The sequence below is a fragment of the Ranitomeya variabilis genome, chromosome 4, assembly GCF_051348905.1.
Source record: "Ranitomeya variabilis isolate aRanVar5 chromosome 4, aRanVar5.hap1, whole genome shotgun sequence".
NCBI classification, from domain to species: Eukaryota; Metazoa; Chordata; class Amphibia; order Anura; family Dendrobatidae; genus Ranitomeya; species Ranitomeya variabilis.
In genome coordinates this window covers 236,946,030-236,960,320 of record NC_135235.1, presented here as the reverse complement: position 1 = coordinate 236,960,320, position 14,291 = coordinate 236,946,030, and positions in this window count along the sequence as shown.

The window sequence follows — 14,291 nt, the reverse complement described above, 5'->3', positions numbered from 1 at the left end:
AACTGGGGGTCAGGCAGGAAGTTAGATCAGAAAGCTGACTGGGTTGGAACCAGGCAACACCTTGTGGCAGAGGGTGTTGTGGGGGAAGATACAGTAGGGTCTCTGTCAGGGGTGGGATCCTGACAGGGGCTTGGCAACTTGAGCGAACGTAACGGGACCGTGCCTGCTCAGGATAGCGGCGGTGCCCAAGGAAGGATCAGAAGCGAGATAGATTGTGCTGAGTGAGAAACGAGATCAAAGCAATAGGAGAACACCAGTAGGAGTCGTGCTGTAAGACCGAGGCAACATCCTACTGAGGTGCACTACCGGTGGCCGGAACGCCAAGAGAGTATCATAATATCTAGCTTCAAGCAATACTCTAAACAGCGGCAGGACAGTCAGTCTAAGGCGGGCTGTCTCACTTAAATCACCTATGCAGTCTTGGGGGGCAACTTGTGGAGAGGGGCGACTCTAGGGTCCCGGAAGAGCTCCGAGCCTACCCGTCAAACGGGTGCCGTCCCAACCAGAACATCAGGGAGGGACGGAGGATTAGCAGAACATCATCTAATCGAGTTGTGAGGGAACTTAAGAAACAGACACAACAGTTGTGGGGACTTTCTGTAAGCACAGCAGGGAAGGACCACAACACATAGCGCTAGGGGGAAGGCGCAGATTTCCACCTGTGAAGAGAACTCTGGAGGTGCCATTGGACCGGCCGGACTTGCGCAGCCTGGTGAACCGTATTCTGGACTGAGGACCCAGAGATCTTCAGTAAAGAGGTAAAGAGACTGCAACCTGGTGTCCTCGTTATTTCCTGCGACCTGCACTGCACCTCTAAGGTTCCTCTACCCACAATTCACACCATTCCTATCTACGGTGCGCCCCACGGCAGGGTCACGGACCGGGGCCTAGCCACCGTGACAACCCCAGAGCAGAGACTCAGAGGCCCGATACCGGGTACCCCTCGGCCCTGCGGCGGTGGGGGCGCTACATAAGAGCTCACTGATACCAGAGTGGTCGGTGGGGTAAGAGCTCACTGATACCAGAGCGGCCAGTGGTGCAGAGCTCACTGATACCAGAGCGGCTGGTGGGGTAAGAGATCACTGATACCAGAGTGGTTGGTGGGGTAAGAGCTCACTGATACCAGAGCGGCCGGTGGTGCAGAGCTCACTGATACCAGAGCGGCCGGTGGGGTAAGAGCTCACTGATACCAGAGCGGCTGGTGGGGTAAGAGCTCACTGATACCAGAGCGGCTGATGGTGCAGAGCTCACTAATATCAGAGTGGCTGATGGTGCAGAGATCACTGTTACCAGAGCGAACCTGTAATAGGAGCCATTATCTATATAGATAATAGCTAGATAGATAGCTAGATATATAGATAGATAGATAATAGATGGATAATAGATAGTTAATAGATATATATAGATAATAGATAGATAATGGATAGATAATAGATCGATAAATAGTAGATAGATAATAGATAAATGATAGATACATAATAAACAGATAATAGCTAGATAATAGCTATTTAGATAAACAGATAATATCTAGATAGATACTGTATATAACAGATGATAGATAATAAATAACAGATAAATAGATGATAGATAAACATAGATTATAGATAATAAATAATAGATTATATCCATCTCATATACTGTATGTCTATTTATCTAATGTCTACTTCTTTCATCCATCCAAATAAAGAGAAAGTCTATCTTGCTCTCTAATCTGTGGACTGTCATTTGGTCCAGCTCTCTTTTCTGTCTTGTGGTTGCTCCCATCTACGGGACGTACCGTACTCATGGGTTTAGGACATAACTGATGGTCTTGGATATCAGAGAGCAGCGCTCTGTACATTACATCCTGGTGAGGGACTTTGCGACCACATGATGATCTCCAGATTATAGTTAGAGAAGCAGCTCTGAAGCACAAACTGCTGCACTAATAATGAAATATTGTGTGGATTAGGAGAACAGAACTCAGTGATTACAGTCCTGAATGAGGAGGATGAAAAACAATGAAAACTTCATTTCTGGGAAAACAAAGCAGAAATATATAAAAAAAAAAAAAAAAAAACTGCTGTTTTATCCGTCATTGATTAGTTGCACGTCTTGATTCTAGAAAGACCTTGGAATAGTCATCGTACATCATATAGTTTGTTCAGTGAAAGCGCTCCATGTCGGAGCAGTCCCCTGGATCCAGTTTATCAGCCTGTAATACTATTGCATTGCCTCCAGGATCCGATACAGCGGTGTCCATGTGTTCTCTAACAGTATTAGAGATGACAACAAATTCTGTTTCTCTACAAACCCCGAACCACAGACAATAATGATACGGCCGATACATAGATGACGTCTCCAGAATAACCTCAGATATCCCATGGATAATGGCTGCCATGATGGGGAGACCGTAAAATAATAGTGTGGAATATATACAGCACACAAACATCCCCGGAATGACAGGAATAGAACCATAAACGTGACGTTATCGTCACTGCTCGCTGATAAGGTGGAAAACGTCACTAAATGTAACGGAGGTCAATGAAAATCTGAAGGATACGTACAAGACAAATGCAGCGCCCCAGAGTCCTGGTCGTTGCAGTACTGTGGCTCCGCCACTATGGGGAGCCATGGTGCGTCCGATGGCACTGAAGGAGTTCATCTGATCAGGTATCACAGACACCAATACATTTCACAGCCGGGCCTCCGGGGGGAGCTAAGGGTTCTATTCATTAGGCCACTCCCCACCATAGTGGGTAAACTGGGGGTCAGGCAGGAAGTTAGTTCAGAAAGCTGACTGGATTGGACGAAGCAACACCTAGTGGCAGAGGGTGTTGTGGAGGAAGAGACAGTAGGGTCTCTGTCAGGGGTGGGATCCTGGCAGAGGCTTGGCATTGGAAAGAACGTAACGGGTCCGCGCCAGCTCCGGGAAGCGGCGGGGCCCCAAGAAAGGACTAGAAGCGAGATAGATTGTGCTGAGTGAGAAACGAGATCAAGCGATAGGAGAATTCCAGTAGGGGTCGTGCTGTAAGACCGAGGCAACATCCTACTGAGGCGCACTACCGGTGGCCGGAACGCCGAGGGAGTATTATAACATTCAGCTTCAAGCAATACTCTAAACAGCGGCAGGACAGTCAGTTTAAGGCGGGCTGTCTAACACATATCACCTATGAAGTCTTGGGAGGCAATTGCAGGAGAGGGGCGTCTCTAGGGTCCCGGAAGAACTCCAGGCCTACCCGACAAACGGGTGCCGTTCTAACTGTAACATCAGGAAGGGACGGACGATGAGAAGAACATCATTTAATCGAGTTGTGAGGGAACTTAAGAAACAGACACAACAGTTGTGGGGTACTTTCCGTAAGCACAGCAGGGAAGGACTACAACACATAGCGCTAAGAAGGAAGGCACCGATTTCCACCTGTGAAGAGAACTCTGGAGGTGCCATTGGACCGGCCGGACTTGCGCAGCTTGGTGAACCGTATTCTGGACTGAGGACTCAGAGATCTCCAGTAAAGAGGTAAAGAGACTGCAACCTGGTGTCCTCATTATTTACCGCGACCTGCACCCCACAACTGCACCGTTACAACACCACTTACTGCACCGGACGTCCCCCACTGACAGACAGGGCCACGGACCGGGTCTAGCCACCGTGACAACTCTAGGACTGAGACCCAGAGGCCCGGCTCCGGGTACCCCTCGGCCCTGCGGCGGTGTGGGGGCGCTCCACAAACACCGGAGAACATGCAGCCAACACCCAGGACACACAAGGCCGATACCACGGAATATAAACCTCCTCCAGGACCTCGCCACTAATTGTGCCAGATTAGCAAACATTCCAGGTTATCATAGAAAATTACAGACCCCTTCATTGTAAAGTCGAGACTGTAATATAATGCTACGATCTGTCCCCCTGACGAACCCCGAAATGACGGTGTAATTATAAGAAGTCTGTGCTGCAGCTCGGTGATCAGGAAACAGATTGTAAGCTCTGCTGGAAACGGGGATTACAGTAGGTGCTAATTTCTCACATGAGAGATGTGGTACAATACATGAAGAGGAACACAACACGGTGATGTTTACACTGTGGGTCGCACATATCACACTGACAACACACAACCTGCATAACGTACAACCTTGGACTGTGACCCAGAAGAGCGGATCACGTCGCCCAGCTGAGCATTTACAAGACAAGGTGCAGCGGCGAATACTGGGAGGGAAAGTCCTGGAAACCAAGTCACAAGAGGAAAACACAATTTACTACTGTGCACATCCCAACCATTGTATTAAAGGGACAAGATCCTCTTTACATTCCATCACATTTCACAAGGACATTTTTCCTATCTGTCAATGAACGCATAAATCACATGGCAGGTTAAAATGTATCTAACATTAACACAAAAAGTGGAGATGACATAAATACAATCTACTTACCATTGTATTCCAGCGGACTCACGGTCACTATCCAGCCCCAATAAGTGCGAAGAAACAATGTAGCAACAATTTACAGTCACATAATATGCTGGGTATAAAGCATTATATTACCGCAATATCTCACACAGCGCTCTTCTCATTGTACTGCCAGATAAGAGCGCGCCCTCCATATAACCAGAGCAGGGACAGCATAGCAGTTACATTCCTGTACATAGGGGCAGCATTATAGTAGTTACATTCTTGCACATAGGGGCAGTATTATAGTAGTTATATTCATGTACATAGGAGGCAGTATTATAGTAGTTATATTCTTGTACATAGGAGCAGTATTATAGTAGTTATATTCTTGTACATAGGGGCGGTATTATAGTAGTTATATTCATGTACATAGGAGCAGTATTATAGCAGTTATATTCTTGTACATAGGAGCAGTATTATAGCAGTTATATTCTTGTACATTGGAGAAGTATTATAGTAGTTATATTCTTGTACATAGGGGCAGTATTATAGTAGTTATATTCTTGTACATTGGGGCAGTATTATAGTAGTTATATTCTCGTACATAGGGGGCAGTATTATAGTATATTCTTGTACATAGGGGCAGTATTATAGTAGTTATATTCTTGTACATAGGGTCAGTATTATAGTAGTTATATTCTTGTATATTGGAGCAGTATTATAGTAGTTATATTCTTGTACATAGGGGGCAATTTTTATTGTAAAAACAAACAAATACAGTTGAATTTAACAAAATTCTTCAGTAATACAATACTCAAATCACTTGGATTGTACTAACATTCATTACATTTCCAGAGTACATATGTAAAATTAACTTAGAGTCCATACTTCTGGTTTGAGGGGAAAAAAAACACATTGCAAAATGAGGTCATCACATTTGAACCAAGCAACACATCCTTCCATAACTTTCCATTTCCTAATGATTTTATCTATCTGAGTTCAGACATTATCTGGTTGACAGCGTCATAGATCTGAGTCGGAGTTATTCCGCCCACCACCTGTCTCCATTTCAGACTCTTCCCGAGTGCCCTCAGGTAAGGGCTTCAGCTTAGGCGGAGGACAGTCCTCTACGTCCCTATCACACTCTGCGTCAATTCTTTTAAAGGGATCCTGTCACCTGAATTTGGTGGGACCAGTTTTGGGTCATATGGGCGGGGTTTTCGGGTGTTTGATTCACCCTTTCCTTACCTGCTGGCTGCATGCTGGCCGCAATATTGGATTGAAGTTCATTCTCTGTCCTCCGGAGTACACGCCAGCGCAAGGCAATTTACGAGAGGTCTTGTCCTTTTTCTTCCTTTTAGTCTGAATATTGCTATTTCCCTCAGACACAGATGGTAGTACTGAAGTAATGCCTTCCTGTGACTGCTCCTCCTGAGGCACAACCTCCATGCTCCCCTGTGCACCCTCTGAACCCCGCTGCTCTGGTGTTAGCCGAGTAGACCCCTGATGGACCTCTGGTCCGGTCAGTATTTCTCCTGACAGTAAAGCTGCCTCCTCCAGAATCTCTGCCCCTGCCACCAAATCCTCATCAGGAAAGTCCCTACAGATATTATGCCAGGCGTCTGGACAGTCCCTGTGAGGGTGGCCGATCTTCCCACAGAGGTTGCACCTGATGTTCTGGCAGTCTGCAGCTACATGACCGACTTCCCCGCACAGGCTGCACTTCACCACAGTACAGGTATTTGCCAGGTGACCTTTCCCACCACATTTAAAGCACTTAGGGGGCTGCCCGGGGTAGAAACACACACCCTTCTCCCTCCCAATAAAGAAGGAGTTGGGTAAGTGGGCAGCGATATTATTACACTGGTGCAGTTTCACCAAGACCCTCCATCCTCCCGTCCAGATACCATCACTGTCTCTGCTTTTGGTGAGGTCAGAGACCAGGTCACAATGCCTCCGGAGCCACACCACAATGTCCTGTGGGGGAACAGACTCATTCCAGAAGATGACATTTACGGTAACCGTGTCTGGCTTAGAGATGGGAATAAAGCTGAACTTACTCCAGCCCTCAGTGTCTCTAAACTTGGAGAAGTTAGACCAGAATCTGTCCAGGTCAGTCATGAGTTTAAAGCTGACGTCATAGCCCTGCCTGTCTGGAAGATTAATCACTGCCAAGATGCTGACTGGCACGAACCCCAACTGGCGGCACAGGAGCTCCCTGACCACAAACCTCCTGTCCGGCAGATCCTCCTTGGCACCTCTGTGCCGGAAACGCACCACGTTTCTCCGTTTAAACGCCTGGCCGGTATAGTTGGCACCAGAGGTGAAGGACGGAGCACTGTTATGATCCGGTGACCTTGGAGCCGCATGAAACTTTCTCTGGAGTCGGTGGAACCTGTACTGCCCGCAATCCTGAACTAACACCACAACTAGAAGTAGCCGTGGGGTGTGCCTAACACGAACCTAGATACAGCCGGGGGACTAACTACCCCTATAGAGGGAAATAGGAATGCTACCTTGCCTCAGAGAAGACCCTCAAAGGATAGACCGCCCCCCCATGAATAATGACTGTGAGTAGGAGAAGAATAGACACACGCAGGTAGAAACAGGATTTAGCAAAAGAGGCCACTCTAGCTAAATAGGAAAGGATAGGACAGATTACTAGGCGGTCAGTATTAAAACCCTTCCAAGAGAAAATACTGACACAATCGAAGCCAGACAAGAAAACACAAAGAATAGCACTGAATTGTGAAGCACACTGCATGTGTGCCACAGGAAAAAAAAAAACAGACACTTATCTTTGCTGATTTGGCAGAAAGGCAGGAGGAACCAGGCAGAGGTCCATAACCTCCCAAGAACAATTGACAACTGGCAAGAACAAATGAATCCTGCACGCCTAAATACCCCAGTCAGAACTGCAATCAGCAGATACACCTGACCAGGGCTGCAACTCAGGGGCAACTGCATTACCACCTACAACCACCGGAGGGAGCCCAAAAGCAGAATTCACAACAGAGCACCACGGCTCCAGGCATTACTGGGGGGAACCTGCGGGGTCACACTAGGGTGAGGTTCTGCAGCAGGGGGGGCTGCCACACCTTGTGTGCTCGAAATTAATGGGGGGAAATCACAGACATTATCATGCACACTGTTATCATCAACATTAATATCATTATCATATTGTACAGCTTCCAAAGATACTGTGCTCCCCCAAGCCCCCGACCGCTCAGATACAGCACGGTTATCCCCAGCATCAGAGCCCTGCTGGGCACCATCAGTAACTATCGGCACATGTCCACTGCCCAACTGTTGTGCTTGGCATTCTGAGACTTGTAGTCCCTCTGCTGAAATGTGCACTGAATCTGCAGCAGGCTGCTGTGCTGGGCATCCTGAGACTTGTGGTACCTCTGCTGGAATCTGCTCTACATGCTGCTGCTTGGGATCTGCCACAGGCTGCTGGTGCAATATTTGACCCTTCTGGAAACAGAAGCTGCAGCACAGGCCGTACCTGCTTCTGGGGTCCACCTGGGACAATGTGTGACCTGGAATCTGCAGAGTTCTGCTTGTGTGACATAAACAGTTCCTGGTTCCTGTAAGTCTCCGCCAGGGGCCCCATCCTCTCTAGGACACAGTCTATGTCCCCCACCACTTTTGCCAGCCATACACCCAGTGAGTTCAGACTCTGGTCACACATGGTGTGATCCCCGGTGTTAGCAGCCTTTACCTCATAGAGAGCGTCTATCTGCTTCTGTAGCAGGCTTTTCTGCTGGTGTAACTCACCGAGCTTCTGGACCAGTCCTGGGATCTCCTCTCCGAGCTGCATCTCAGGTGCACATGGCGTCTCCTTCTGGGATCCTGCTATCAGCAATGTCTCCGGCTTCATGGGACCAGATATCTCCTTGATTTTTACCACCGCTGATTTCGTGGCTCCAGGCTCCACAGCACTTTTACTGCTGCCACCTGACTGCGACCTTGTACCTCCAGAGCTCGCCATGCTGGTCACCACATGTTTCTCCTGGAGTATCTATCTCTCCAGTGAAGTTCTCCACTGCTTGTTGGGAGTGAGCTGCACACCTGAGGCCGGTGATGGCACCTCCTGAGCCTCAGGCTGCTTTCCTCCAGTCAGCTTCTCACCAGTAGATTTCTTTTGGATTTCTCCTAATCGCACTTCACTCTGCTTGCCTTGGCTGGACGACTGCTTAAAGGGCCACTGTCACCCCCTCCAGCCGTTTTAAACTAAAAGAGCCACCTTGTGCAGCAGTAATGCTGCAGTCTAACAAGGTGGCTCTTTTAGTTTTTGATTCAGTTATTACCTCAATAAAGCGTTTTAAAAATTGGCCACAAATACCAGATTTTGTACCTGGAGGTGGTCCGAATCGTCCTCTATGAATCTCCCAAATGCCGTCACTCTTCTCTTCTGCGGCGCTGGTCGCCGCCCCCTGAGCGCTGTTTCTTCTTAAATCCGGCGCCTGCGCTGTGCGTGCCTGCCTGGGGCCTGCGCAGTCTTCATTGTCAGTCACAGCTCAGATGCAGGGTGCCTGACTGTGCCTGTGCGGGCAGTGCGGCCACCCTGTTGCTGAATCCACGCCCCGCACTGTGTTATTCATTATGCACAGTGCGGGGCTGGGGTTCCTGGGAAGGCGGGGGAGCTGGGGGAGCGTCTGAGCTGGGGAGCATCTGAGCTGGGGGAGCGTCTGAGCTGGGGGAGCGTCTGAGCTGGGGAGCGTCTGAGCTGGGGAGCGTCTGAGCTGGGGAGAGTCTAAACCATACCTCCCAACCGTCCCGATTTCAGCGGGACAGTCCCGCTTTGGCACCGGGGTCCCGCTGTCCCGCTTCGGGCATTTAAAATCCCGATTTTGCGGCCGCCGGTGAAGCCCCGCCCACTTCCGGGACGTAGAGAGAGCCCGTGGCTGTTTTTTTGTTTTTTTTTTATAAAAGCTGCCTCCTGACCGCCCGCGAGCCCCCCCCGCCCCCGCCCCCGCCCCCTGTGCGGCGCTGCCACGCTGAAGGAGAGAGCCTGCAGCAATCAAGAAGAAAGGTCAGCGATTCACTACCTCTGGCTGTGTGTGCACGGGTCTCCGGCTTCTCCTGTAGCTCTTATCTGCTATCCCGGCAGAGAAGGAGAGACGGGGGAGGTGCCGGGATAGTGCAGAGCTGTGAGCAGGAGACTGAAGACTTCAGCAGAGAGCTGCACATGGACATCAGCCGCCCCTGCATCACAGAGGAGATTGTGTGTGTGTGATGTGTGTGATGGCTGCGTGTGTGTGTGTGTGTGTGATGGCTGGGTGTGTGTGTGTGATGGCTGTGTGTGTGTGATGGCTGTGTGTGTGTGATGGCTGTGTGTGTGTGATGGCTGTGTGTGTGTGTGATGGCTGTGTGTGTGGTGGCTGTGTGTGTGATGGCTGCGTGTGTGATGGCTGCGTGTGTGATGGCTGCGTGTGTGATGGCTGCGTGTGTGATGGCTGCGTGTGTGTGTGTGTGTGATGGCTGCGTGTGTGTGGGTGTGATGGCTGCGTGTGTGTGGGTGTGATGGCTGCGTGTGTGATGGCTGCGTGTGTGTGTGATGGCTGCGTGTGTGTGTGTGATGGCTGCGTGTGTGTGTGTGTGATGGCTGCGTGTGTGTGGGTGTGATGGCTGCGTGTGTGGGTGTGATGGCTGCGTGTGTGGGTGTGATGGCTGCGTGTGTGGGTGTGATGGCTGCGTGTGTGTGTGATGGCTGCGTGTGTGTGTGTGTGTGATGGCTGCGTGTGTGTGTGTGATGGCTGCGTGTGTGTGATGGCTGTGTGTGTGTGTGTGATGTCTGCGTGTGTGTGTGTGATGTCTGCGTGTGTGTGTGTGATGTCTGCATGTGTGTGTGTGATGTCTGCATGTGTGTGTGTGATGGCTGCGTGTGTGTGATGGCTGCGTGTGTGTGATGGCTGCGTGTGTGTGTGTGTGATGGCTGCGTGTGTGTGGGTGTGATGGCTGCGTGTGTGATGGCTGCGTGTGTGTGTGATGGCTGCGTGTGTGTGTGATGGCTGCGTGTGTGTGTGTGATGGCTGCGTGTGTGTGTGTGTGATGGCTGCGTGTGTGTGGGTGTGATGGCTGCGTGTGTGGGTGTGATGGCTGCGTGTGTGGGTGTGATGGCTGCGTGTGTGGGTGTGATGGCTGCGTGTGTGTGTGATGGCTGCGTGTGTGTGTGTGTGATGGCTGCGTGTGTGTGTGTGATGGCTGCGTGTGTGTGATGGCTGTGTGTGTGTGTGTGATGTCTGCGTGTGTGTGTGTGATGTCTGCGTGTGTGTGTGTGATGTCTGCATGTGTGTGTGTGATGTCTGCATGTGTGTGTGTGATGTCTGCGTGTGTGTGTCATGGCTGCGTGTGTGTGTGATGGCTGCGTGTGTGTGTGATGGCTGCGTGTGTGTGATGGCTGCGTGTGTGTGTGATGGCTGCGTGTGTGTGTGATGGCTGCGTGTGTGTGTGTGTGATGGCTGCGTGTGTGTGTGTGTGATGGCTGCGTGTGTGTGTGTGATGGCTGCGTGTGTGTGTGATGGCTGCGTGTGTGTGTGATGGCTGCGTGTGTGATGCATTTGTGTCAAAGCTGCATGTGTTTGTGAGCTGCGTGCGTGTGTGAGCTGCGTGCGTGTGAGCTGCGTGCCTGTATGTCATTATACAGTATGGAGCATTATGTCCGGTCATTATACAGTATGGAGAATCATGTGCGGTCATTAGACAGTATGGAGCATTATGTGCAGTCATTAGACAGTATGGAGCATCATGTGTGGCCATTATACAGTATGGAGCATCATGTGTGGCCATTATACAGTATGGAGCATCATGTGCGGTCATTATACAGTATGGAGCATCATGTGCGGCCATTATACAGTATGGAGCATCATGTGCGGCCATTATACAGTATGGAGCATCATGTGCGGTCATTATACAGTATGGAGCATCATGTGCGGTCATTATACAGTATGGAGCATCATGTGCGGTCATTATACAGTATGGAGCATCATGTGCGGTCATTATACAGTATGGAGCATCATGTGCGGCCATTATACAGTATGGAGCATCATGTGCGGCCATTATACAGTATGGAGCATCATGTGCGGCCATTATACAGTATGGAGCATCATGTGCGGTCATTATACAGTATGGAGCATCATGTGCGGTCATTAGACAGTATGGAGCATCATGTGCGGCCATTATACAGTATGGAGCATCATGTGCGGCCATTATACAGTATGGAGCATCATGTGTGGCCATTATACAGTATGGAGCATCATGTGTGGCCATTATACAGTATGGAGCATCATGTGCGGTCATTATACAGTATGGAGCATCATGTGCGGTCATTAGACAGTATGGAGCATCATGTGCGGCCATTATACAGTATGGAGCATCATGTGCGGCCATTATACAGTATGGAGCATCATGTGTGGCCATTATACAGTATGGAGCATCATGTGCGGTCATTATACAGTATGGAGCATCATGTGCGGTCATTAGACAGTATGGAGCATCATGTGCGGCCATTATACAGTATGGAGCATCATGTGCGGTCATTATACAGTCTGGAGCATCATGTGCGGTCATTATACAGTCTGGAGCATCATGTGCGGTCATTATACAGTCTGGAGCATCATGTGCGGTCATTATACAGTCTGGAGCATCATGTGCGGTCATTATACAGTATGGAGCATCATTTGCGGTCATACAGTATGGAGCATCATGTGCGGTCATTATACAGTATGGAGCATCATGTGCGGCCATTATACAGTATGGAGCATCATTTGCGGTCATACAGTATGGAGCATCATTTGCGGTCATACAGTATGGAGCATCATGTGCGGTCATTATACAGTATGGAGCATCATGTGCGGTCATTATACAGTATGGAGCATCATTTGCGGTCATACAGTATGGAGCATCATTTGCGGTCATACAGTATGGAGCATCATGTGCGGTCATTATACAGTATGGAGCATCATGTGCGGTCATTATACAGTATGGAGCATCATGTGCGGTCATTATACAGTATGGAGCATCATGTGTGTTCATTATACAGTATGGAGCGTCATGTGTGTTCATTATATATTATGGAGCGTCATGTGTGGTCATTATATATTATGGAGCGTCATGTGTGGTCATCGTACAGTATGGAGCATCATGTGCGGTCATTATACAGTATGGAGAACTGTGTGTGGCCATTATACAGTATGGAGCATCATGTGTGGCCATTATACAGTATGGGGCATCATGTGTGGTCATTATACAGTATGGAGCATCATGTGTGGCCATTATACAGTATGGAGCGTCATGTGTGACCATTATACAGTATGGGGCATCATGTGTGGTCATTATACAGTATGGAGCACTGTGTGGCCATATTTTTTTGTCTATAATTATTGTATATGAAACAGTGTGATCAGCAGTGCTAAATGGGTGTGGTTGGGATGTGGATATGGGTGTGACTAATTATGAATGGGTGTGGTCAGAGGCGTGGCCTAAAATTTGCCGCGGCGCGCAAAGCGCGCCGCAAACTTTGTCCCTCTTTCCCATCTTCAAAAGTTGGGAGGTATGGTCTAAACAGCGCACTGCGCATGCCCAGGAACCCCAGCCCCGCACTGTGCATAATGAATAACACAGTGCGGGGCGGGGATTCAGCAACAGGGTGGCCGCACTGCCCGCACAGGCGCAGTCAGGCACCCTGCATCTGAGCTGTGACTGACAATGAACACTGCGCAGGCCCCAGGCAGGCACGCACAGCGCAGGCGCCGGATTTAAGAAGAAACAGCGCTCAGGGGGCGGCGACCAGCGCCGCAGAAGAGAAGAGTGACGGCAGTTGGGAGATTCATAGAGGACGATTCGGACCGCCTCCAGGTACAAAATCTGGTATTTGTGGCCAATTTTTAAAACGCTTTATTGAGGTAATAACTGAATCAAAAACTAAAAGAGCCACCTTGTTAAACTGCAGCATTACTGCTGCACAAGGTGGCTCTTTTAGTTTAGAACGGCTGGAGGGGGTGACAGTGGCCCTTTAACTGGAACTTTCTTGCCTACAACCATGGCTTTTCCTTGTTCCATTACTTTACTCACTTTCTTGCTGCTGTTATTACTTTCATTCTGACCTTTCTTTCCCTCAGAAATCACTTTGGGATCTTTATCCTCATTAGAAACAGCTTGGGAGTTTCTTCCAAGTGTAGGCCTGGAAGCCTGGGCCTTGCTTGGGGAGCTTCCCCGCCCAGGGTGGCCCCTCCCTGGGCTTGCTCCAGACATCAGGAGAGCTACAAGCACACAACCTCACAGCTAAGAGGCAGTATTATAGTAGTTATATTCTTGTACATAGGGGCAGTATTATAGTAGTTACATTCCTGTACATAGGGGCAGTATTATAGTAGTTATATTCTTGTACATAGGGGCAGTGTTATAGTAGTTATATTCTTGTACATAGGAGCAGTATTATAGTAGCTATATTCTTGTATATAGGGGCAGTATTATAGTAGTTATATTCTTGTATATAGGGGCAGTATTATAGTAGTTACATTCCTGTACATAGGGGCAGTATTATAGTAGTTATATTCTTGTACATAGGGGCAGTGTTATAGTAGTTATATTCTTGTACATAGGAGCAGTATTATAGTAGTTATATTCTTGTACATAGGGGCAGTATTATAGTAGAATATTATGGTATAGCAGTTTTAGAGCAGTGCTCATTTAGAGATCCAGATTTTATATACAGAAAGTCCCACTAATGGTAAATAATGCAAAAATCTGTGTCTTATATGGTCATTTAATCAGAGAAAGATTTTGAAGCTAAGACAATATTAAACATTTGTATTGTGTAGTTTAGGTCAGGTTCCTTCACTTGCACCAATGGATTTGCTTTTCTTGTTAAATTAATTTTTGCTTTTTAATCTAGAACACCTCTCAAAGTAATG